The sequence below is a fragment of the Cylas formicarius genome, unplaced genomic scaffold, assembly GCF_029955315.1.
Source record: "Cylas formicarius isolate icCylForm1 unplaced genomic scaffold, icCylForm1.1 PGA_scaffold_1__22_contigs__length_36826433, whole genome shotgun sequence".
Classification (NCBI taxonomy): Eukaryota; Metazoa; Arthropoda; class Insecta; order Coleoptera; family Brentidae; genus Cylas; species Cylas formicarius.
This window is the reverse complement of record NW_026844264.1, coordinates 5,388,590-5,410,363: the sequence shown is the minus strand read 5'-3', so window position 1 is coordinate 5,410,363 and position 21,774 is coordinate 5,388,590. Positions and strand designations below refer to the sequence as shown.

General features: G+C 34.1%; 1 protein-coding gene and 1 pseudogene across 1 annotated transcript in view; one reads left to right on the top strand and one right to left on the bottom strand.

The window, feature by feature from the left end:
• The window catches only part of LOC132696851 (uncharacterized), a 102,922-nt gene that overhangs the window by 66,798 nt on the left and 14,350 nt on the right, over positions 1 to 21,774 (bottom strand). The gene's annotated exons all lie outside the window — the stretch shown is intronic.
• On the top strand, positions 14,059 to 14,851 carry LOC132696273 (tigger transposable element-derived protein 6-like; annotated as a pseudogene).

Genomic DNA, 21,774 nt, shown 5'->3' with positions numbered 1-21,774 from the left:
ATACCTACCTGTGTTTAATATTATTTAGTTTGGTATACTGCTTAGTTTAAGTTTATTGGTAATCATTCTTATTTTGTGTGTAATACAGCGTGTGTTGAATTGTGTGCGAATTATGCAAAATATGTACAAGTCTAGTGTATCTCAGGAGATGCTCTCGCCCAAATTTAGAAAACATTATTTTATTACAGAGAACAACAAATTATTTACTTGGATGAAACCTGGTTCGACACTTATGATACCCCGGAAAAGGGTTGGGTTGACTCAACTGATAAGTGTAAATCAAACGCGCCATCAAAAAGAGGTAAAAGAATAACCATTTTGCATGCTGGCTCTAAAGACGGTTGGATTCCAAATGGAAGACATCACCGCTGATTTATTTGAAAGTTGGTTTAAAAATAAATTAGTTCCAAACATTCCTCCTAATAGCGTCATTGTAATGGGCAATGCAAGTTATCACAGTAGACAGTTGACTAAAACCCGTTCCTCATGCGACACAAAAGCAACAATCCAAAACTACATGTATAATAACGACATTTATTTTCGCGAAGATTATACCAAAAAGCAATTAATTGAGGTTCTACAAAGCTTGAACCAACAAAAGGAATACGTCTGTGATAATTATGCAAAAAATCTAGGGCATGCAGTTTAAGGCTTCCACCTTATCACTGTATATTTAATCCCATTGAACATGTTTGTACCAACTGAAATCTGCCATTCGTCGTAACAATGTTTTCCCCGTGTTAACTCCAATGTCCTCAAACTTATAGAAACCGAAGTTTTTAACATCCCTCCACAATGTTGGGCAAATTCTGTTAAACATATAGAAAAAGCAGAACAATCATATATCCATATTGCAAATAATATAGAACAAATAATAATTAGAACAGGCAATGATAGCGATAGTGATACTGATGTATTATGTGAATAATTGTAAGTAATTTAAGTAGGTAATAAAAATAATTTGTAATTTTATTTTAGATTTAAACATAAATACATACATAAATAAATAAATATTGTTTAGTATCTTTCCTAACAAAACCCCAAATAATTAAATTCTAAGCAATTCTGTTCGGCCATATTTCATTCTTACAGCTTGCCCGGGTCTTTCCTTAATTCATATCAGGTAGTCACTGTCTTATATCTATGAACAGACTTTTTCTGGATTTCGTTTTGTCGGGTGTTGACTCTATCTCGGCTGGTGATGCATCGAATAATATTTCGGCAAACATACGGTTGCCTTCTTCAGAGCGCTGTAAGTGCACCTTAAATATTTTCCGGGCAGAGTCGAATGCTTGGGGGCGCTTTAATTGCTTCACAAATGACCTATTGCCAAATAGAAGACGGGTGTTTGATTATTTCGATAGATTCATGAATTTTTCTTGGTTAGAAAAAAGGACAAGAGAAGTATTTTGATCTTATCGAATAAAATCTGGAGTTCCGTTTAGTGCCGATGTTCAGAAGGTCCTGATGTAGCTTTTTGTAGAAGACTGGTATTCTTTTAGTCTGGTTGATATTTTCCCACCTGTTTCCTCGGTGTATTCTTTGCCACAACTACAACTACAACTACTACCTGCTGTCCTGAGAGGAATTTAATATTTTATCGATAGCAGATCTAGGTTTAGGTTGGATGTTATTTTTTTCAGAACATTTCTATATATGATCGGTGACATTATGCAGTTACTTTGTGTAAGAGGTTTTAGTAAAGGGTATTTTTTAATTTAATATCTTGATAACGAAAATTGTTTGAGAACTGATGAGAGATGTGTTAGTTCCTGGCTAGGAGATTCGGGTTGAGATAGAGATATTGCTCTGAACACTAAAAAAATGATCGCAGATAATTTTGTTGCTGGATGGTGATATGATATTTCATTTAGGTATCAATCAGTATGGTGTACGGAGTTTAGAATTTAGGGGGAACTTATTCATGGCTAGTTTCTTATTTTTTATTTTCTTATTTCGGGGAAAGTTGGGAACCCATAGCTGTTTCTGACATTTTTTGATTAAAATAAAAACGCCTGCAGGGAGGTTTTAGGATTTTAAAATGTTTGAGATGCTGCTTAATGTTTCAGGAACAGGAAATTTAGGAAAGAGAACTAGAACTAACTAGACGCAAACTGGATTTTTTTTTCTGAAAGATTTAAAAATTGGATTTAGTCTAAACAGTACGTTGGTGAACCAATGATGATAACAACAGGTCGAAGAAGTAAATTTTTCGAAGACCATAGATTCGAGGACATTTAGAGTCTTGAGGAGTAACTGGCTTTTTTATGGACTGAAAGAGTTGAAGTTTAAAGTCGAATCTTTATTGAGTTGGTGATAAGAGCTCATGAATTTTGTAATGTAATGATAATTTATTTAAACTGGATTCGAGGTTAGAAATAATTTCTTCTTTTTCGTTTTCGGAAAGTTGGGGTGATGTACATCTTCTGGATTTCTCCTGCATGTTTAGGGAAAGGTCAGGAGACATAATCAACTCCCAAAGCAACAATTAAGGATATTATAAAGTATTATAAAGTAAAAAATAAAAATTGTTTTTTCTAAGCAGTTCTATAGTGTTGTTAAGTTTAAATGAATATTTGTTGTTGTTTGTGTTATTTAGTGCTGTATGTAATATTTTATTGATTCCTTTATTGATATTGTTGAATAGGTATAACCAATTCAAGACCGAATTTCTAATGGAAAAGTAAGTTATGTGCTAAGTAATTTTAAAGCATTTAAGTAGAAAATTGTGACATGTAATTATAGTACCTCATTTATGTTGCCACTATTAGGATCTCAGTAACGGTGACTCAGACGGGATGACTTCAATTAAGGCAAAGTTGCCCATCTGTGAGTTCAATAATGTGCCGGTTTGAAATTTAAGTTATTTTTGTTACTTCCTGACATATGGCGAAAAATCTGAAACTTCCGGTTTTCGTTTTTATTTTTTATTTTTTAAAACTTAGCAAAAATCTGTAAATACATTTTCATTGGAACTTTTCAAGCTTCTTATGGCCAGGTGAAAACTCACTTAAGACGTTTCGTTATTCTCAAACCATCAACTTTATTTTTTCTTAAGGTCGGCATTTTAGTGTTTAATGTATCACAAGTTGTATTTGTGTTCTCTCAAATTCGAAATATTGAACAAAAACTTTTATACCATAGTAAGCCATGAATTTTCAAATCTGTCGATGACATTTTAATATCTAGAACATTTCTCTGTCGTTAAAAATGGACCTTGCCATGATATACTTAAACTTTATTACAAAAACATGTGTTCTGAAAGAGAACAATCTCGTTGAACTTTCTTTAAATTATTGGATAGAAATCTGAGTTTGCTTGGTTGGAAAAACTAAGATAAAATTATGAATGTACTAAATTATGAGAAACTTCAGGATATTTTAAAAAAGCTGACAATAGTAATGGCAATAAGTAAAGATAATAATAAATAAATAAATAAAGATAATAATAAATAAATAAAATGTTGTCCGTGATTCTGCAAACACAGTTTTGCCCTTCTCTGCATTTGGAGCTCTTCGATATCTTGAAATTCACTCTACTTTTAAGTGTGTCTCATAAACATTTGACGAGGACACTGAGATCTGGAGAGCTCGCTGGTCATCTCACTGGTCCATTCTTTCCGACCCATATTTGCCACCAAACCTTGTCGAGATACCATCTTGCTGAAATGACATGCTGTTGTAGTAGATCAAAGGCAAATCATCCAAATAGTCTTCAAGTGTTGATGTCAAAAACTGATAATGCGATTCTCCATTCAGAGTGCCGTTAAAAAAATAAGGACCAAAAATTTTCGTCTTTAAACCTGCCGACACATAAGACTAAATCGCTTGCTTAGGATTACTATTGCTCCAGATATGTAAAAGTGCTTTTGTCTGTCCAAATCACATTTTCTAGGAAGCTGGAAAATCGGGTCTCCTTTGTAGCCAATTACAAAATTGTAATCGTCGTTCCGGATCACCTGTATAGAATTGTTGGGAGATATGAATTTTGTAGCACTCGAAACCACTTTTTATCATTGAGTCGGAAACTAATAATAACCTTCCATTCTTAGATATTCTTATCAATAGAAAGTCAGACCCAACATTGGGGCATTATGTTTACCGAAAACCTACGCACACAGACCGATACCTTAATGCCTGGTCACATCACCATCCGGCCCAAAAATCAGCGGTTATCATCATCTTGTTTACAGAGCCGTAAAACTATCTTAGCCCGAGTAACTCAACCCAGAATTAAAACACCTTACCTCTGCTATTCTCTGTAATAATTTCCACATTAAGGATATTAAGCGTTCGATCAAAAAATGCACTTCACCACAACCTTCCAATAGCAATGAGGACGAAAGCAATCATACACTTACCACTGTGGTCCTTCCTTACATTCAAAATATTACTGTCCCCAGATCAAAAGTTCTAAAGAAGTATAACGTCAAAACCAGATTTTCCACTTGTGCAAAAATCTCTCAACATCTTCGGTCCGTCAAAGATAAAATTCCATTTAAGATGCCCAGCAGTTTACAGCATCCCATGCATATGCCGCAAAGAGCAAATTGGAGAAACCGGACGAAAAATATCAACTAGGCTCAAAGAACACGAAAGAGCCTTACGACGAAGACAAATAAACTCATCAGCAGTTGCCGAACACAATCACGAAACCGGACACAAATTTTTATTCGATAAAACTAAAACTCTTGCATGTAATCAATTTTTCTACCAACGAAAAATCCGAAAGTCTATAGAAATCTATAAACAACCTAACAACCTTAACCGCGACTCAGGTCTCTACCTGTCACCAATATGGGAATCAGTTATATGAGACGGTGTTGATGCCCCTCATATAGCCCCGCCCCTCTCAAATAATATATAAGCAGGTACAGAGTAAAATTCGAGACAGTTTCAGTCAAGCTCTGAAGAAGCCAACAGGATGATCGACGAAACGTCAGCAAGTTCGACGCAGCAAAAACCGCAGCAGAAGAAATCCAGAAGTTTTGTAAAAAGTACAGTTGCTATAATTTTTATAATAAAGTTTTAAAATATCTCGTTTTTCTTCATAGGTAAAGTCCATTTTTCACGACACAGTTATACAATAGAAATTACAATGTCATCGACATTTTTGAAAATTTACAGCTTATATTGTATAAAAGATTTTGTTCAATATTTAAAATTTGAAGTGACACAAATACAACTTCTGATACATCAACAAAAAGGCAACAAAACGGGCTATTCAACACTGCAAAAATCCAATACAGGGACCATAAGAATAAATAAAGTTGATGATGGTTTGAGAAAAACGAAACGTCGTAAGAATTTGTAACCTGGCCATAAGATGAAGCCTGAAAAGTTCCAATGCATTTACAGATTTTTTCTAAGTTTTAAAATAACGACATAAAAATATAAAAACGAAAGCCCGAAGTTTCCGATTTTCCGCCATATTTTCGGAAGTAACAAAAATAATTTCAATTTCAAAGCGACACATTGTTAAACTCACCGATGTGCAACTTTGTCCTAATTTAAATCACTCCGTATCTCTTACTGTTACCGATATCCTAATGGTGGAACACTCGGTATGCCTGGAACCACTGTGCAACGTTAGTGGGTTTTATTTTGTGAGACGAAATCTGGTCCCTGCTCATATTTGCGACACTCGAAGTCTTTCCTGCTTTAATTCGTTTAACCAATTAGGGTGCGTTCACAGCGATTAGGATGCGGGTAGGCGCGTTCATTAACGCTTTCTCTAGCCGCTTGGGTTCATCGCGACCGACCGGATGACGTGAACGTAAAAATTGAAAACGTCAATCAACAACGCAACGCCGATAAGAATACGGCCGAGTTACTGTCCTAATTTCGTCTAGGTTTACATTATTGCTTCACTTTTAAAGCCGTGTATTTGACAAACGATAAAATTCCGGTATAAAGTTTAGTCTTCGAGAAAATAAGATAATGGTGTTTTGTTTACAAAGAAATAAAAATGTCACCGAAGCAATGTGGAACGATCCTATGCAGGGTTTTTCACTTAACCCGTTTCAAAGTTTCAAAGTTTATTGTGATGTCATTTGGAAACGCCTTTTAATTTTTCAGTTTAAGGTAACCTCTAAGTGTACTTCCTTTTTAAAATTTTTTCACCGTTCTGTCACTTCCGGTTCAACCGGAAGTTGCTGCCAACTTACTTATTTCAAATGGAAAAATTCTAAACATATTTTATGTATAATGTTCTATATCTATGTCTAACCGTTTTTGAAATTTTTCATATTAGAAAAAAATTAGCTCAACCAACTTTGAACGTGCATATTTTTGGAATTCTGAAAATTTGATTCTCCTATTTGGCAAAATAATAAAAAAGAGGCTTAGGTTCACATTTTTGTCACTGGTGTTGTCTATATTTATACAGGGTATCCAAAATTTGGCCTCAAAGATTCACCTTTTCAACTCGCTAATCTCGGTTTTTAAAATATTCTATAACAAAATTTTATCAAGTTCAGGACTTATTTCCCTATCAAACTGCTACTATAGTAATTATTTGTTATCATGTTTAACAACAGAACGTAATGACCGAATATGGTTCGGACAAAGTAACTCTGATCCAGTTTAATAGAGAAATAACTACTGGAACTTGAAAAACATAAAGTTATATGGTGGTATTTGAAAATAAAAAACGAGTTTAGCGACGGAATAAAAAGACTTTCATAATTAAATGTCACAAGACCCACCATTCTACTAAAATATAAAAAACCAAACTATGTCAAACCGTCCTTTTGACTAAAAAAAGAAAATTGTGTTATATAATACCAAATTTCATCGCAATATATGAAACCGTTCAAAAGGGGACTTCATGTGCTTACTGTAAATTAGTCTTAGTAGTGGTCTCTACTTTTGTAGAATACACAACTGTAATTGTTGTAATTTAACAACATTAAGGGTTAGGTATTATTACAGACGACCTAATGCTGTTGCCAATTACATAGGCAAATTAAATAATTAGTTGGCTGAAAACTTTCCACATTTTAATACACAGGGTGTCTTCGATTGAGTGCGGGTAAGGTATAAATGATAAATGATGATATTTGACCTCAGACTAAGAGAATTTGAGCCAAATTTATGAACGTACAGGGTGGTTTAGATCTGATTTGATAAAAGCGTCGAGATTCACCTTCATTTTGAAACATCGTAATAGGTTTTTTTTTCTATATTCAAAAGCAAGTAGTGCATAAATGTTGAATACTGAATTCATATTGAACTATTAAATAATATTTAAAATCCAATTGAAAAAAATATTGCTGCTGGGATTTGTTGCTGAATCTTTTTCGTTCTGGATCTTAATGATTATTAGAATCCTCATTACGATCGGAAGCTACTACTTCTTTTGTTTATTAACAGTGGCTAGGCAGTGACATTATTATAATGGGTAAATATTTTTCACATATTTTGGTAACAGCCCTCTTCTTTTTGTATTCATCATCATTCTTTTGTAGTTATCAAAAAAAATATTTTTTGCCCAATGATGGACAATTAAACACAGAGTGAGGCTACGTCAAAATTCAACTCTTTCGGCCCCTCCAGAGGATACATTTACTTTCATAAAAATGGCCCTGCATATTATGTTATGTTCCTTTATGTTATTAATAGCCCGTATAAGTTATGGCCTCTCAAAGAACAGTAAAATATGTGTACGCATGCTATTAGAAGAGGGGTTATTAATAAGCCCATTGCGTAAATGGCTTCTCTCCTTTTGAATCTGATAATCTTTGTACCAAAAATCGATCTCGTATTTTACAATGAATTAGCTGCCTATTAAAAATACTCTTGACAGATCCGGGAGTCTCAAGTCAAGTGGCGATGGATGGAAAACTGGCGTGTTATTTTTTTCTAATTTGTAACGTAATTCTTCCGCATTGGGTCTAACAATATCTCAGAAATGTACTTATTGATTGGAGATTGCTTCAGCAACAGCATTGCAATCTACTTTTCTAATGGATATTGGAAACTAATTTGTTTCCTAAAGATACTTCAGTTTGTCTTTGATACAACGTATTTTAGATTTAACAATGAATTTTACAAACAAAAATTAGGTACACCGATGGGTGCCATCATTTCTCCAATATTAGCTCAATACGTTATGGATGACCTACTTGAGGTGTGCGTAGATAAGCTGTCGTTTCAGTTACCATTTCTGAAAAAATATGTGGATGATATAATTACTTCCATACCTGAAAGTTGCGTGAGGGAAACTCTCACAGTGTTTAACAGCTATGATGCACACATACAATTTACAGTAGAGGAGGAAATTGATAAAAGCGTACCATTTCTGGACACTAAAGTGATCCGGAACAACGATAACAAAATTATATTAGATTGGTACATAAAACCGACCAGTTCGGGGAGATATATGAATTTCCACTCTTACCATACAACGAAAACAAAAATAAATTTGGTCATAGCATTAAAGACACGAATAGAGAGGATTTCTCACCCATCACTAAGACAAAAAAATCTTAATAAGCTTTACGACATGCTGATTAACAACTCATACCCAAGTAGGTTAACTAAAAAATTGTTATATAGCACGACCCCACTAAGAGCTCCAAACCCGCGGAACACGGTCGTCCACTCAGATAGCCCAGAAATGGACGATCTGAGATGTTTTTATTTTTCATTGCCATACATTAAAGAATTAACGACCACACTCACAAAAATTCTGAGAGCACAAACAAATATTAAGATAGCATATAAACAAACAAAAACATTGGGGAGTGTCTTTAGCAAACTAAAAGATAAGGATGAGGTACAAAAGAATTCAGAAGTAATTTATAGCATCCCCTGTAATCAGTGTGATCAGGTATACATAGGACAGACATCGCGAGTACTTAAGGATAGAATTACGTCACACAAGAGTGACTGCAGACTCAATAAGAACACCTGTTCATTAGCAACACACTCTAACCAAATGGATCACGATGTTAACTTTGTTGAAACAAAAATTCTCCATAAAGAAAGCAACTACAACAAAAGAGCAATTTTGGAAATGGTGGAGATCTTCTTGGAACCGAAATCGGTCAATAAAAGATCTGACATTGATGGCCTCAGTGTGATCTACTCTAATGTCTTAACTTTACAACCAACCGTCAATCGAATTGCGTTTGCTGATAATAGTGTCGTCACAATGTAATTATAATTTAGAAAAATAGTCCCAAGCCTCTATACATTAGGTGCCTTGTAAACAAAAAAGAGGTAACAAAAGGGAAAAAAAGAAGGGAAAAAAACTGGACGGCTGGCGGTAGTCATATTAATAAAACCTTTCCATCATTTGCGTTTTGCGTTTGAAGTAAAATTCGTTTAAATAAAATGTAACAACAATTTCGTCTAGATGGCTGCCCTCGGTTATAATAATTAACGGTCGTATTTGATTCTTTCTGTTATCCGGATGAGTTTGGTGTTGGCCTATAATGGCACTGTAGCAGTAAGTACTTTAACTAGAAGACTTTAGTATTAAATAACTAAGAGCCGCTTTCATATTGTAGCCCCTGAAGAAGAAAATAAACATTTTCGAAAGCTTGGTGTAGCACAAAAGCCTTTTATTTGAGCCCTCATCAGGACCGATACCCCAATTAACTAAAATTTGTTATATATATATATATATATATATATATATATATATATATATATATATATATATATATATATATATATATATATATATATATATATATATATATATATATATATATATATATATATATATATATATATATATATATATATATATATATATATGATATATATGATAAATCCGACTAGGATCCAGTGCAAAATATCCATGTGGCAACGCCCTGTAAATCTAGACTTAAATAATAATAATCATCTAATAGATACAAAAATTACAAAATGACAAAATCATTATCCAATCCAATTAACCAACTGACCAGAGGCTTCTGCTGAAGGGTAAACCAGAGAGGAAAGGGTGTACACCAGAATCGCTTTAATTTAGTTATAATTCCTTGTAATTGATCTGGAATTACTTAGAATTATTTTAAAATCGATAGGAATTCTTGGCGGAAGTCCTTTATACTGCGCCTTAGCATTCCCTTGCGCCTTACCCATCCGTATTTGCAATAAAAACTTCCCAAGTCGAAGAAAAGCATTAATTAAATCAATTAAATAGTAAATAAATATATACATAACGGAAAATCGGGAAGATGCTTCACGCTGTTGACTTTCTATAAATTATTCAAAAATACGCGAGTATTAAAATCATCGGGCACTCACCGCGTCGCCATAAATGGAGAGGGGAACTTAAAATGCGTTTGTGTTTATATATTAAGTTATCCTTAACACCATTTCGCCATTACCTTTAATTTGAGCGGACCGCTACGAAAATTACTCTCTGCACGCAGAAAGTAAACTGTTTATTAATTTCCGAAGCCGATCATCGCTTATAAACGACGCTTTTAAATTTAATGCCTAATTTGGTCGGAAGCGCCGACATACGTGGGAAATGTTTTCTAAATTCGGTTGTCATTCGATGCGACGAGTATTGATCGGTTGGTAGATTGATTGATCTGTTCGTTAAACGATACCGGTCAGGACTGTAAACCACCAGTTTTGATTTTTCGATTGCCGGAATAATTATAATAATAATTAATATATAAACAATAATAATTAATAATTGCGACGTTGTCCGATGCCTACCTTCCATGTCATTGTCATTCTATTGGCCCTGTGTCAAATCTCGATTTCTACAGTTCTGGGGTATCCATTCCATTACTTTCTTCGAAAGTCTGCTATCATCCATTCTTTGAACGTGACCGTACCATATTAGTAGTTTATTTTTGTTCTTTCAATATCGGTACTATCCATCTATTCCTATTCATTGTTTAATTTCTTCATTGCGGATCCTGTCTCTTCTAGAAATTCTCAGTGTTCTTCTAAAGACGTCCATTTCTACCGCTTCAAGTCTCCTTCGATTGGCCTCCGTTGTCCTTCATATTTCTGCGCCGCATAGTAGACTGCTTTTTACCAGTGTGGTTTTCCGTTTTCTTTTCCATCTTCGTACTCCAAAATATTCCATTCAGACAGCCAATTCTTCGTCTAGCTTGAGTTATTCGTTTTTTGATACCCTCCTCATCTTTGCCAGTTGAATCAAATATCACTCCCTGCTGCATCTCCTCATTTTCTAGTACAGTAATAATTCTGCGCCATTCGGTAGGTATTTGGTTTTTTGCGTGTTGATCTCCAAACCCCATTGTTTATACTCTTCTTGTAATTTTTTTGTCATGTACTCTAGATTTTCTTTATCATTGGCTATGATAACCTGATCACCCGCAAATTGTAGGGTCTAAAAACATGGACCCCCATACCGTTGCACTTCCTCTTCCAGTGTCTTAGAGCCTTTGCCACATAGATCTTAAATAATGTAGGTGATATGCAGCAGCCTTGCCGTAAACACTTATTCATCAGGAATTTTTCAGGCAATGTATACCTATCTTTATCCAAGATGTGGATTCTTCATACAGGTTTGTTAGAGCTTTAATTAGAGTAAAGTTGATGTTGGTATCTTGTAATACTTGAAGCAATCTGTTGACGGGGACAGTATCATATGCTTTGTGGAGGTCAATAAACATGAGGCGTGTTTCCTGATTGGTTGCAGTCTTTTCTTCTATCAATTGTTTCACACAGAAAACATTATAGGTGCAGGTTCTCCCAGCGCGAAATCTCTTCTTGATATTCATGCTCTATTAGATCTAGAAAGATTCATCCATATAACCAGCTTAAGGCACTGGTCACAGATATACCTCTATAGTTAGTACAGTCTTGTTTATTTCCTTTTTTGCGAATTGACGATCTATGAGCTACTTTCTTTACTGCTTGGTATTGGGGCACCGTTTAAGTATTTATTCAGGCACCATGTTAATGCGCTAAAGAGCCTTTCCGTTCCATACTTTAGTAACTCGCCAGGGTCGCCTCCGGTCCCGGGGCTCGATTATTTTTAAGTTCTGCAACCGAATTTTTCATTTGTGTTATGTTGATGCTAACAAGTTCTCCCTCAATATTTATTTCGTTAGGGGATCTTCTCACATATTCGTCCCTTTTTTGAGTCAAGAGTTTTGCATAGAATTCTTTCCATTGGTTAATAGGTATAAATTGCAATTTGTTGGTCTGTTTTTCTGTGGTTTTTAATTTTCTTAAGAATTTCCACGATCCAGTACATTTTCTGCCTACCAAGTAAGCATTTATCTTTTGGCATTTCTTGTCCGCATCTGTCATTTTGCAGTTTTTACTTTTTGTCTTGTTGCTCTTTTGATCTCTAGGTATGCATTTCTATCTTGTTGTTCTTTACTACTTAACCACTTTCTGTGCGCGTTCTTCTTTTTTCTTCTTTTCAATTCTTTTTTTTCTATTTCTTCGCTCCACTATATATTTTTGCTATGGGTTTGTTTTCTTTCTCCAAGGGCCTCTTCTGCTACACTTCGAATGCTGCTTATTATATTTGTGTATACTTCTTGAACTGTTTTGTCATGAGTTGTTGTTAGAAGTTTTTGGTCCAGTCGCCTTTGGTACAGTTTCTAGGGTCAAACTCTCTAGATTGTACTTTTTTGATTCCATCGTTTCAGTGTGGTCAAAGTTTCTGCTGTTTTGTTTCTTCATTTCGCTTCTAAAAGGACATAATATGTTTGATTTAACCATGACTATCATTTACATAAATATCAATCTTGGTTTTCCCGTTTCTTCGGTAGAGTAGCAGACTTTAGAATATCTTAACCGAGGGGTAATCATAGAGCGAAAAAACCAGAAGCCACATTCACTTTCAATGGAATTTACAAAAGTTGTAAAGATTGTTAGGATCCATAATGTGAAATTATTTTAAAGTATACCGAGCGGCTCAAAAAAGCCAGACGAATAAAACATAAATTTTCTTAAATGGAACGCCCTATTTTCAATTTTCCAACTTTTTTATTTGTAATAATACTCGAGCTTGAGCTATTTTGGAAATTATTAAACATTACAAAAATTATTCTTTAGAGAATTCCACACCTCTAGTTTTTAAGCAATCAAAACGTGCTTTTTTCTTCGTCGTGGGTACCCAACAGCGAACTGTACTGGAAATTTTTTGACGTTTATAATAACAGAATATGTTTTTGACAATCTGACACCTCCTTTCTTCTTAATGGTGAAAATGCAGGTCTTGGAATTGAATGAGTTAAATGTCTTTGTCTAATGAAGCATATATAATATTTAAAAACTAGTTTATTCACACTACTTAGGTTAGGGTTTCACTTAGTTGCCGTGGCAACTAAACAATCAAGTCGGCGAAAAATTCAATATTTTGCTGGTACTTGATGAAGACAAAAGTTGACGTTCTTGGAAATCGAAAAATAAGTTTTTGATTTTCAAACACAATTTGGTGTGCAATTTTCTTATTGAATGCCACACGAATCAAATTAAATTAGGAAATGTTTTCGAGCTCATGAATATTTTGATCATGATAATTTTGTAAAAATGTTCCTAAACGAATTTGATCTCTTGTAGTATTACTAGTGAAAATTTGGCAAGAAATATCTATCAGGAACAAAATTATATTGGTCTTTTAGATAAAAATCGGAAATTTTATTTAAGAAATTTATTTAACGGAGATTTAGTGTGAATTTGAAATAGTACTGTATCTTATCGCAGCAATAAAAATAACAATTCATTCTTCATCTCAAAATGTTTTGTTTACTAAGTTCTTTATTTGAATTAACAAATAAATGCAAAAAATATATGTAGTTTACAAAAATATACTGGGCAGTGCTTAGAAGCACTGTTATCAAGGACAAATGACAAATAAACGGCTCATCTATGATAAACACTATGCACTGTACACTAACTAGGCTTTTTGATATAAATAATTACTTTATGACAAGTTTAAAAACGATTTCAGTCACATTAGAAATCTTTCATAGTTTCGAATATTTTTGGTATTATCAGGAAGATGATTAGATGTGTTAGAAGCCCTTGTTACTTTTAATGATATAATCACCAAAAATGGAAACTTTATAATTTACACATTTCGTTTGCTAGCCTGCATTTAATGTTGTGTTTTGTCTTCAGATTCGTAGTTCGTATAATTTTGAGAAAAATGGCAACGAAAAAAAGGACGCCCTCGTTAGAGGAAAAGATGGAAGTTGTTAACGTTTTAGACAAAGAAAGTGTTTCAGTTCGTGATTTGCAAAGAGGTTTAATATTGGGAAAACGCAAGCAGCTGAAATAGCCAAAAATAAGGAAGATATCAGAAGTAAATTCCAATCTGGAACTAACATAAATCAAAAGAAGGATTTTTTGAAAAAGGAAGCTTTTGCTATAGACAAAAGATGTTTTGAGTGGTTTGTTAAAGCTAGAAATTAGAAAATTCCAATCTTAGGGCCGTTAGTGAAAATAAAAGCTAAGGAAATTGCGACTACTTTGGGTTACAACAATAGTGGCGCAAGAGACATAGTGTTAGTTTTAAATGCATATCTGGTGAAGCTGGTGCAGTAAATCAAGTTGATGTGCCACAGTTTTTGGAAAAACTTCCGTACATGCATGCTGGTGCAGTAAATCAAGTTGATGTGCCACAGTTTTTGGAAAAACTTCCGTACATGCATGGCTACTAACCAGAAGATGTGTATAACGCAGATGAAAGTAAACTTTTTTTTCGGGCATTGCCCGACAAAACTGTGTCTCTCAAAGGAGAAACATGTGTGGATGTAAAGTTGTCTAAAGACAGAGAAACCATTTTATTCTGTGCAAATACGACAGGTGAAAAATACGATTTCATTGTGATCAGGAAAGCGGCTCGTCCTCGTGCTTTAAAGAACGTTGCTATTAAGGAAATCCAATAAAAAGGCATGGATAACCCGAGAAATCATGTCTGGAGCAACCTCCAATTCGACCAGAAAATGGCAATCCAAAAAAAGCAAGTTCTTTTATTTTTGGACGATGCATGCTCTCGTTAAATGAAATTGAAAAATGTGAAAATGATATTTTTACCGCCAAACACAACTTCAGTTTGTCAGCCCTTGGATCAAGGTATCATACAAAACTTCAAATTTTATTATCGGCACTTGATCTTAAAACATATTTTAACAAAAATTGAAGATGGTCAAAGCTGATCTGAGCTCACAAAGTCTATCGATGTGTTAGAAGATTTGTATTTTATAAAAACTGCATGGAATAAAGTAAATTCCTCGACAATTAAGAATTGTTTTGGCAAAGCTCTATTCATAAAAGGTGAATGTAGCTCAGAATTTAGTGAACAAGACTATTACGATCCTAAAGGTGATCTGCCCTTAGCGACACTTGCTGAGCGACATGCAAAACATATGACCTTAGACGATAACAGAACAGCAGAAGAAAATGTCGTTGACAACTTTTCGAAATTGGATGTAGAAAGCCGCGGCCCACTTGAAGAAGATAGTCCAGATGACTCGGAAGAAAGAGTGGAAGCACCATGCAGTTCAAAACGATGTATTCATATCGGGAAGCTCTAAATCATATTTCAATGTTAAAAACATTTGCTAGAGATGATTCCATTGCATTTGGACACAAAAATTTAGAAAGTTATTACGAAATTTGTCTCCTTCGGTAAAATATGGAGAAATTTCGTCAGACAAGCATTTTAGACTTTTTTCAAAAACCTAAGGAATAATGTTTTTTTTTTAATTTTTACACCATGTATATATTGCAGATAAATACATAACTAGTTTCAAAATGTTGCCAGTTTCTGTTTCCTTTTCCTCTTATCATTTATACTTACACACAATTCTTTAAGCGGACAACTCCCATAAGCGGACAAAAGTTTCTGTATGTTTCTAAGATTATTGATTAGATTTCATTACCGTTCAATATATTATTACTCTTCTATTCAAAACGAACAGATTATATGGACCACGAAAATGGTGTAAGTCCATATTCTCTTGTTTCGAGAAAATTAGAGGTTAGAATATAAATGAAGGAAAAAGATTGGGTAAATTATATGAACTCTGGCAATGTTTCTATTGTTATAAAAATATTTAATTTGATTATATAGATTTCTTTTAGGCGAATTAGAAAACAATAATACATATTTATGGGCTGTAAATGGAATTACACCATTTTCAAAAGTAGACAACTGTAAAAATCGTTTATTTCCAATTTCAAAAAATCACTTGAACTTCATTTTAATCCAATTTTGTTTACAAATGCTCATGGCAATATATAAAATGTAATTTTAGACGCCAAGTACATTGTCAAAATTACAATATACTGATAGTACTTACTGTACTGTACTGTGCATGTGGCAGTTTTTTCAAGTATAATTTTTTTTATGTTTAATTCAGGAGTATAGTGACTTTCAAATGCCGGAAAGCTGTTTATGTGGTCTATCACTGTGTTCGTCAATAGCTCACTAGTTCTTCTGCAAGAGCAATACATATTTCCACGCATGTTTTCCGGAATGATTTCATGCGATTTTAGGATTTTAGGAGGAAAAACTTCTTACATACTTAAATGATGCCCGAATTATATATCGGTCTTTCTCTATTGACAGATTCTCGTAGAACACTATCATATAGAAATACATTTTGTTTAACATCACCTATATTCCAGCACTTATCAAAAAATTTCCTTACGTTGTGTTTCATCAATACATTCTTTTTTTGAGCAATTGCAGTTGATTAAAATTTTCGTCTTTTTGTACAATACTTTTGTCCACTATTTCGCTTAATTTTGATGTTGAAGCTAAGTTCCCAATAGCAGTATCCTCATCTGATGAAGATTCTAACTATATTAATCTTCTTCTATTTTACGATTCGTTAATTTGTTGCTCATAGCGAAATTGTTTTCATCCTCAATTATTCTTCTGTTTATATTCAACGTGATTTTATCTATAATTAACTAAAATAAATATTTACAAATGTTATTAATTTTTTTCTATTTGTCTATAGCTACATATGTTAATATGAAGTTATCCATTTTAAGATAAAAATAGAATAAGTAACCTATATTAGCAAGTCTTGACACGTAAGATGACACAAATGAAAATAACAATCGGCAACCATCTGTTAAGCCACCTCCATCAATTGAACTTACATCAATAAATAAAGAAATTGAATACGGACTAGATATACAAATAAAATATACATTTAATTAAGCATGAATTAGGTGATATCTATATATTTTTTAAATGGAGTTCACCACTTTCAAAATAAACGGTCCATATTTGCAAAACATTGGATCCTACGGATATTACGGAAAGTTTGACGTACGATTTTAGACGCAGGTAATGTTGTAAGAGTGGAAATATTTTTCAAACCATTCTACTTATACACCGGTGCCACTTGACGTTTGGGGCATTATTTCTATTACCGACGGAAAAGCAAAAAAGGAGAAATTTACATAATTTATAATCTCAGCTGTGGGTAAGTCTTCGGCCATCTGCCGGACAGGTGTTAGATTTTGTTACAAATGGAATTAGGTTTGGGGCCCACGGTGGCGGCTCGCCACTGACGCGTGCCCACCTTGTTTAATTTACATAATTTGTTAATTTAGTTTTGAAAAATCGACGATTTTTGGTAACGTCAATTTGTGGTATTGCTTTCATACTTAATTCTTGTAAATCAGTTAAAATGAATTCGATCCTAGAAAAAATGTTTAGTGTAACAAGTACAAAAAGTGTATTTGTGCACAAATACATACTTTTTGCACTAGTTTCACAAATTATTATTATTATGAAATATAATAGTTGATATTTTTTTATTCGCTTATTCGCTATTTTTTTCTTTTCGTGGGCTTGTAGAAAAAAATTCGGCTTTAGATGATAAGAGCATTTTTCTAAACATATGTCTGGAATATTTAAATATTTTGAATAAACGACTTATCGATTAGTATCTATAGGAAAAGAGAATAGACAATAGAGAATAGAGAATAGATAATCACACGAATTTCTCCACGTAATTGAAAGAATATTATGTAAAAATAAAAATGCGGACCACTATGGAACTTTCGCAAAATGAGTAGAATAGTATTGCATATAAAGTGTCTTTAAAATAAGGGCTCGATGAACTTTAAAGCCGTGTCAAACATTTTTAAATATACAAATTTGTATCAGCAATAGCGATTTCCAATTATATTTTTTTTAATTTATCGCGCCCCCGATATGATAGACGAAAACTGTAAATTGGAAAATTGTAGGTCTCGACACAGTTTACGATATTCTTAAAGCAAATTATCTCAACCGGCATTTTCCGGGGTCCCATTACGGACACACCCTGTGCATAATCGAGGTTATAACCCTGGATCTCCCACGTTTCTTGGCGAAAAATATTTTACAATAGAGTAAATGGTTTTCAACAAAAAAATTTTTTCTGAAACTATATAGTACGTCGTAATAGTCACTCATGTCATATGGACGTCCTTAAATGTCTCGAGCAGCGTAGGTGATAGACGAAACCCGAAAATACAAAAATTGTAGCTCTCGATGCGGCATACAGGACTTTATAAACCACATAGCCACATTTTTCACGAGTTTTAATTTACAACTAGTAACTAACTACAGAAAAAAATGTTCAGGGTCTATTCGATATATATCCATAACTGAAATACCCTGTATATAATCGCAAAAATGCTGGAAGTAAAATTTATACACCCGGACCTTTCGCGTTCTTTGGCTCAAGAGTTTTGCCGATCAGATAAATAGCCTTAGAGAAACCAATTCTTTTTCTGGAAGCAAAAACAACTCGAACAAAATTTTCAAAAAAAAAAGACTTTGGGAGATTTGATTGCACCCATTTTCTGCCGTTTAGCTTTGGGTATGCACTTTTATTTTTCTGCCAAATTTGAGACACCTACTTCATTTTTTAATATAGCGCAGAATCTCCCGAACACCCTGTACAATAAATGAAAAACTTAATTACAAAATTTTAGGAGGCCTAGGAGGCTATAAATCCGTGCAATAGAATTTGGAAACTGAATCATATACATCTAGTTATGGTTAATTTGCATTTCAAGGGGAACGCAATTTTCAGTTTGTTGAGAATACCAGGCGTGTGCTGTACATTCTTGTTCAAGAATTTTTTAGATCGCATAAATGGTTTCCCAAAATTGATTTTTTTCTTGGACATTTGTAATTTTCAGCATCAATATTTTCAAATTTCGGACACTTACAATACAAAACAGTCTAAAATTAAAAAAAAAATGGCCGCCGCGGTACGCCGCCATTTTTGGATACCTCGTGTGCCTGTGGGGTGATAAAAAGGAGCAAAACTTTTACTGCCTAGTTCAAATGATTCGAGAATGATTGAACTACCGTAATAAATTTACTAGGTATACTTTCGAAAATTGCGATTTTATCAATTTTTGCAAAAGTAACTAGGTTGGCCACTGTCGCCTCTCGTTAGATTCGAGCTCTCAGGTTTTGACGAATTTCAAGAGGGATACGGTAGTGCCAATCTAACGAATCGAAGTCTACGTATCTCCCTTATTGGTTTAATGTCTCTTTCGTTTTCTCTCTGGATGCGTTCTATTTTTAGACATTCATCCGCATTTCGATTGACAAATTAAAGCGCACGTAAAACAATAACCCGACAAGTTCCCCGGCTCTGTAATTATCCGAGTGCGGCGCAGCAAATGGAACCAATTAAAACTTCGCCACAAATTGAGTGAAGAGATGTGACTCTCCAGACGGCAGCGACGCGATTAAAAAGCGTCGGGTGCATTTTTAACCGAACTTATGGCTTTTCCCCCAGTCGCGTACGATACTGTTTTGCCGGATTACCAATGACGGACATTTAGCGTTCTAAAATGTCCTGTTTTTCAAGATGCACGTAGGGCAAGTCCTTTTATTTTGACCCACTTCAATTTTATAGGATTTGCCTCATAACAGTATGGCGGTAATAAGATCAGATATGTGCGAGGACATTTCTAGTAAGACAGTCAATTTATTATCATCATGAAGACACTTCTTAGGGCTTTAAGGGCTTTAATGCGGCATTGTACAATGGGCGATTTGTCAATTTGTGCTGTGTACCATATGATATTTTATTGACAAAATGCTCGCGTACCTTTGAAGCTTCTCGAAAGTTCTTAACTGTTTTTTTTTTAATAATACACTTTCAGACATTAAGGAACTAAAATATGGAGTGCCTCAAAACTCAATTTTGGTGTTTGTTGTTGTTGTTCAATGACTTAAATCTTTGAAACTTAGTTTGATCCTTCAATTGCTGCTGTCGATCTAGCCGAAAGGTTTTGTGCCAATAATCTTTTAAGCAAAGATAAGAAATAAACATAATTCGAAAAAACCGACTAACTCCAGGACAGCGGTATGAAACAGTGTTAAGCTATTGGGCTCACTATAGATAACACAGCATACAGATGAGCCCTCTAAAGCTCTATCGAATCTGATGATTTAATAACCTTTGAAAGACTTAAAACGTGTTTGTTATGCCATACAGTACTACAGCACAGACCATTTTTTAAATTACAAAATAGAGCGATTAGGGTTCTGTGTGGTGCACATTATCGTGCCCATTGCAGGCTTCATTTTCTGAGTCACAGGATTATGCGTCTGTCATGCATCCTTGTTACTTTCGAAAATCGATGAAATTAAATGTTTCGAAAGTATCTGCGCTCGTATAAAAATTTGATATCTCGGTAACGGTAGGTCCTACGGGATCACCGTTGGTACAGAAATGATCATTCTCGAAAAAAAAAATTTTTTTTCTGTCCGTTCTCCGTTCTCGTCTTTTGGTTTTTCCTGAATAGCCCGCATAGACATCAAAAACTTTTGAGAATATTGTTAAGTGTCCTAAATTTGCAGATATCAACTTCAAATTTAGCAGAGGAATAAAAGTCCATGTTCACATTTAAACTAAAGGAATTGGGTGCAATCAAATTTTACCAAGTATTTTTTAAAAAATTTTGAATTTTTTTTTGGTAATTTTTAGATTCCAGAAAACATGTTTTCCTCCATAATCGTTCACCTGGTCGGTAAAATTCTTTAACCAGCCGACGCGGAAGATCGAGTGCAATAACATTTATTTCAGGCATTTTTTCCATTATATACATTTTTTTTTTAAATTATAGCCAAAAATCTAAAAGACCTAGAAAGTTGTTCTTTTCCAGAGTAAATCATTAGCCGCAAATCGAAAATACTAAAAAATATGGCTAATTGGTTCAAACAGTGTCATAGGACGCACCAAGAGCTACAATGTTTGTATTTCCGATTTTCGTCGCTTGGGATATTTGAAAATATCCATATTGAAATCGCTATTTCGGGGATGTGAAGACTCGATGACGTCATTAATTTTTACGGCGCACTGCATGGTTCCAGAAAAAAATATATTTTCTTGAAAACGATTTACCATTTTAAAAAAATTCTTGGACCAGGAAACGTGGAAGATCCAGGGCTATAACCTCCACTTCGAACATTATTTGAAAATATAAACGATCCTAAAAATTTCCGTTTTTGTGGGTAAATTATTGGCGATAAAATGCTAGAAATGGGATAATTTGATTTCGACAGTATCGTAAATTGCGTCGAAAGAGAGATCCAGTTTTCGTCTATAATACAGGGTTGCGCGAGATATTTGAAAAAATGTAATTTTAAATCGCAATTAGCAGTTACAAATTTTAAATTTTACCGAAGTTTGCCGCAACTTTGAAGTTCGAGTATATGTGAAGGACACATTATACAGATTGTATGCACACTAAAATTACATCGATTTTGCTAAAGTTCCATGGTGGTCCGCAGGAGCACGATAGAATAACAATGCGTCCCTCTATGACAAGA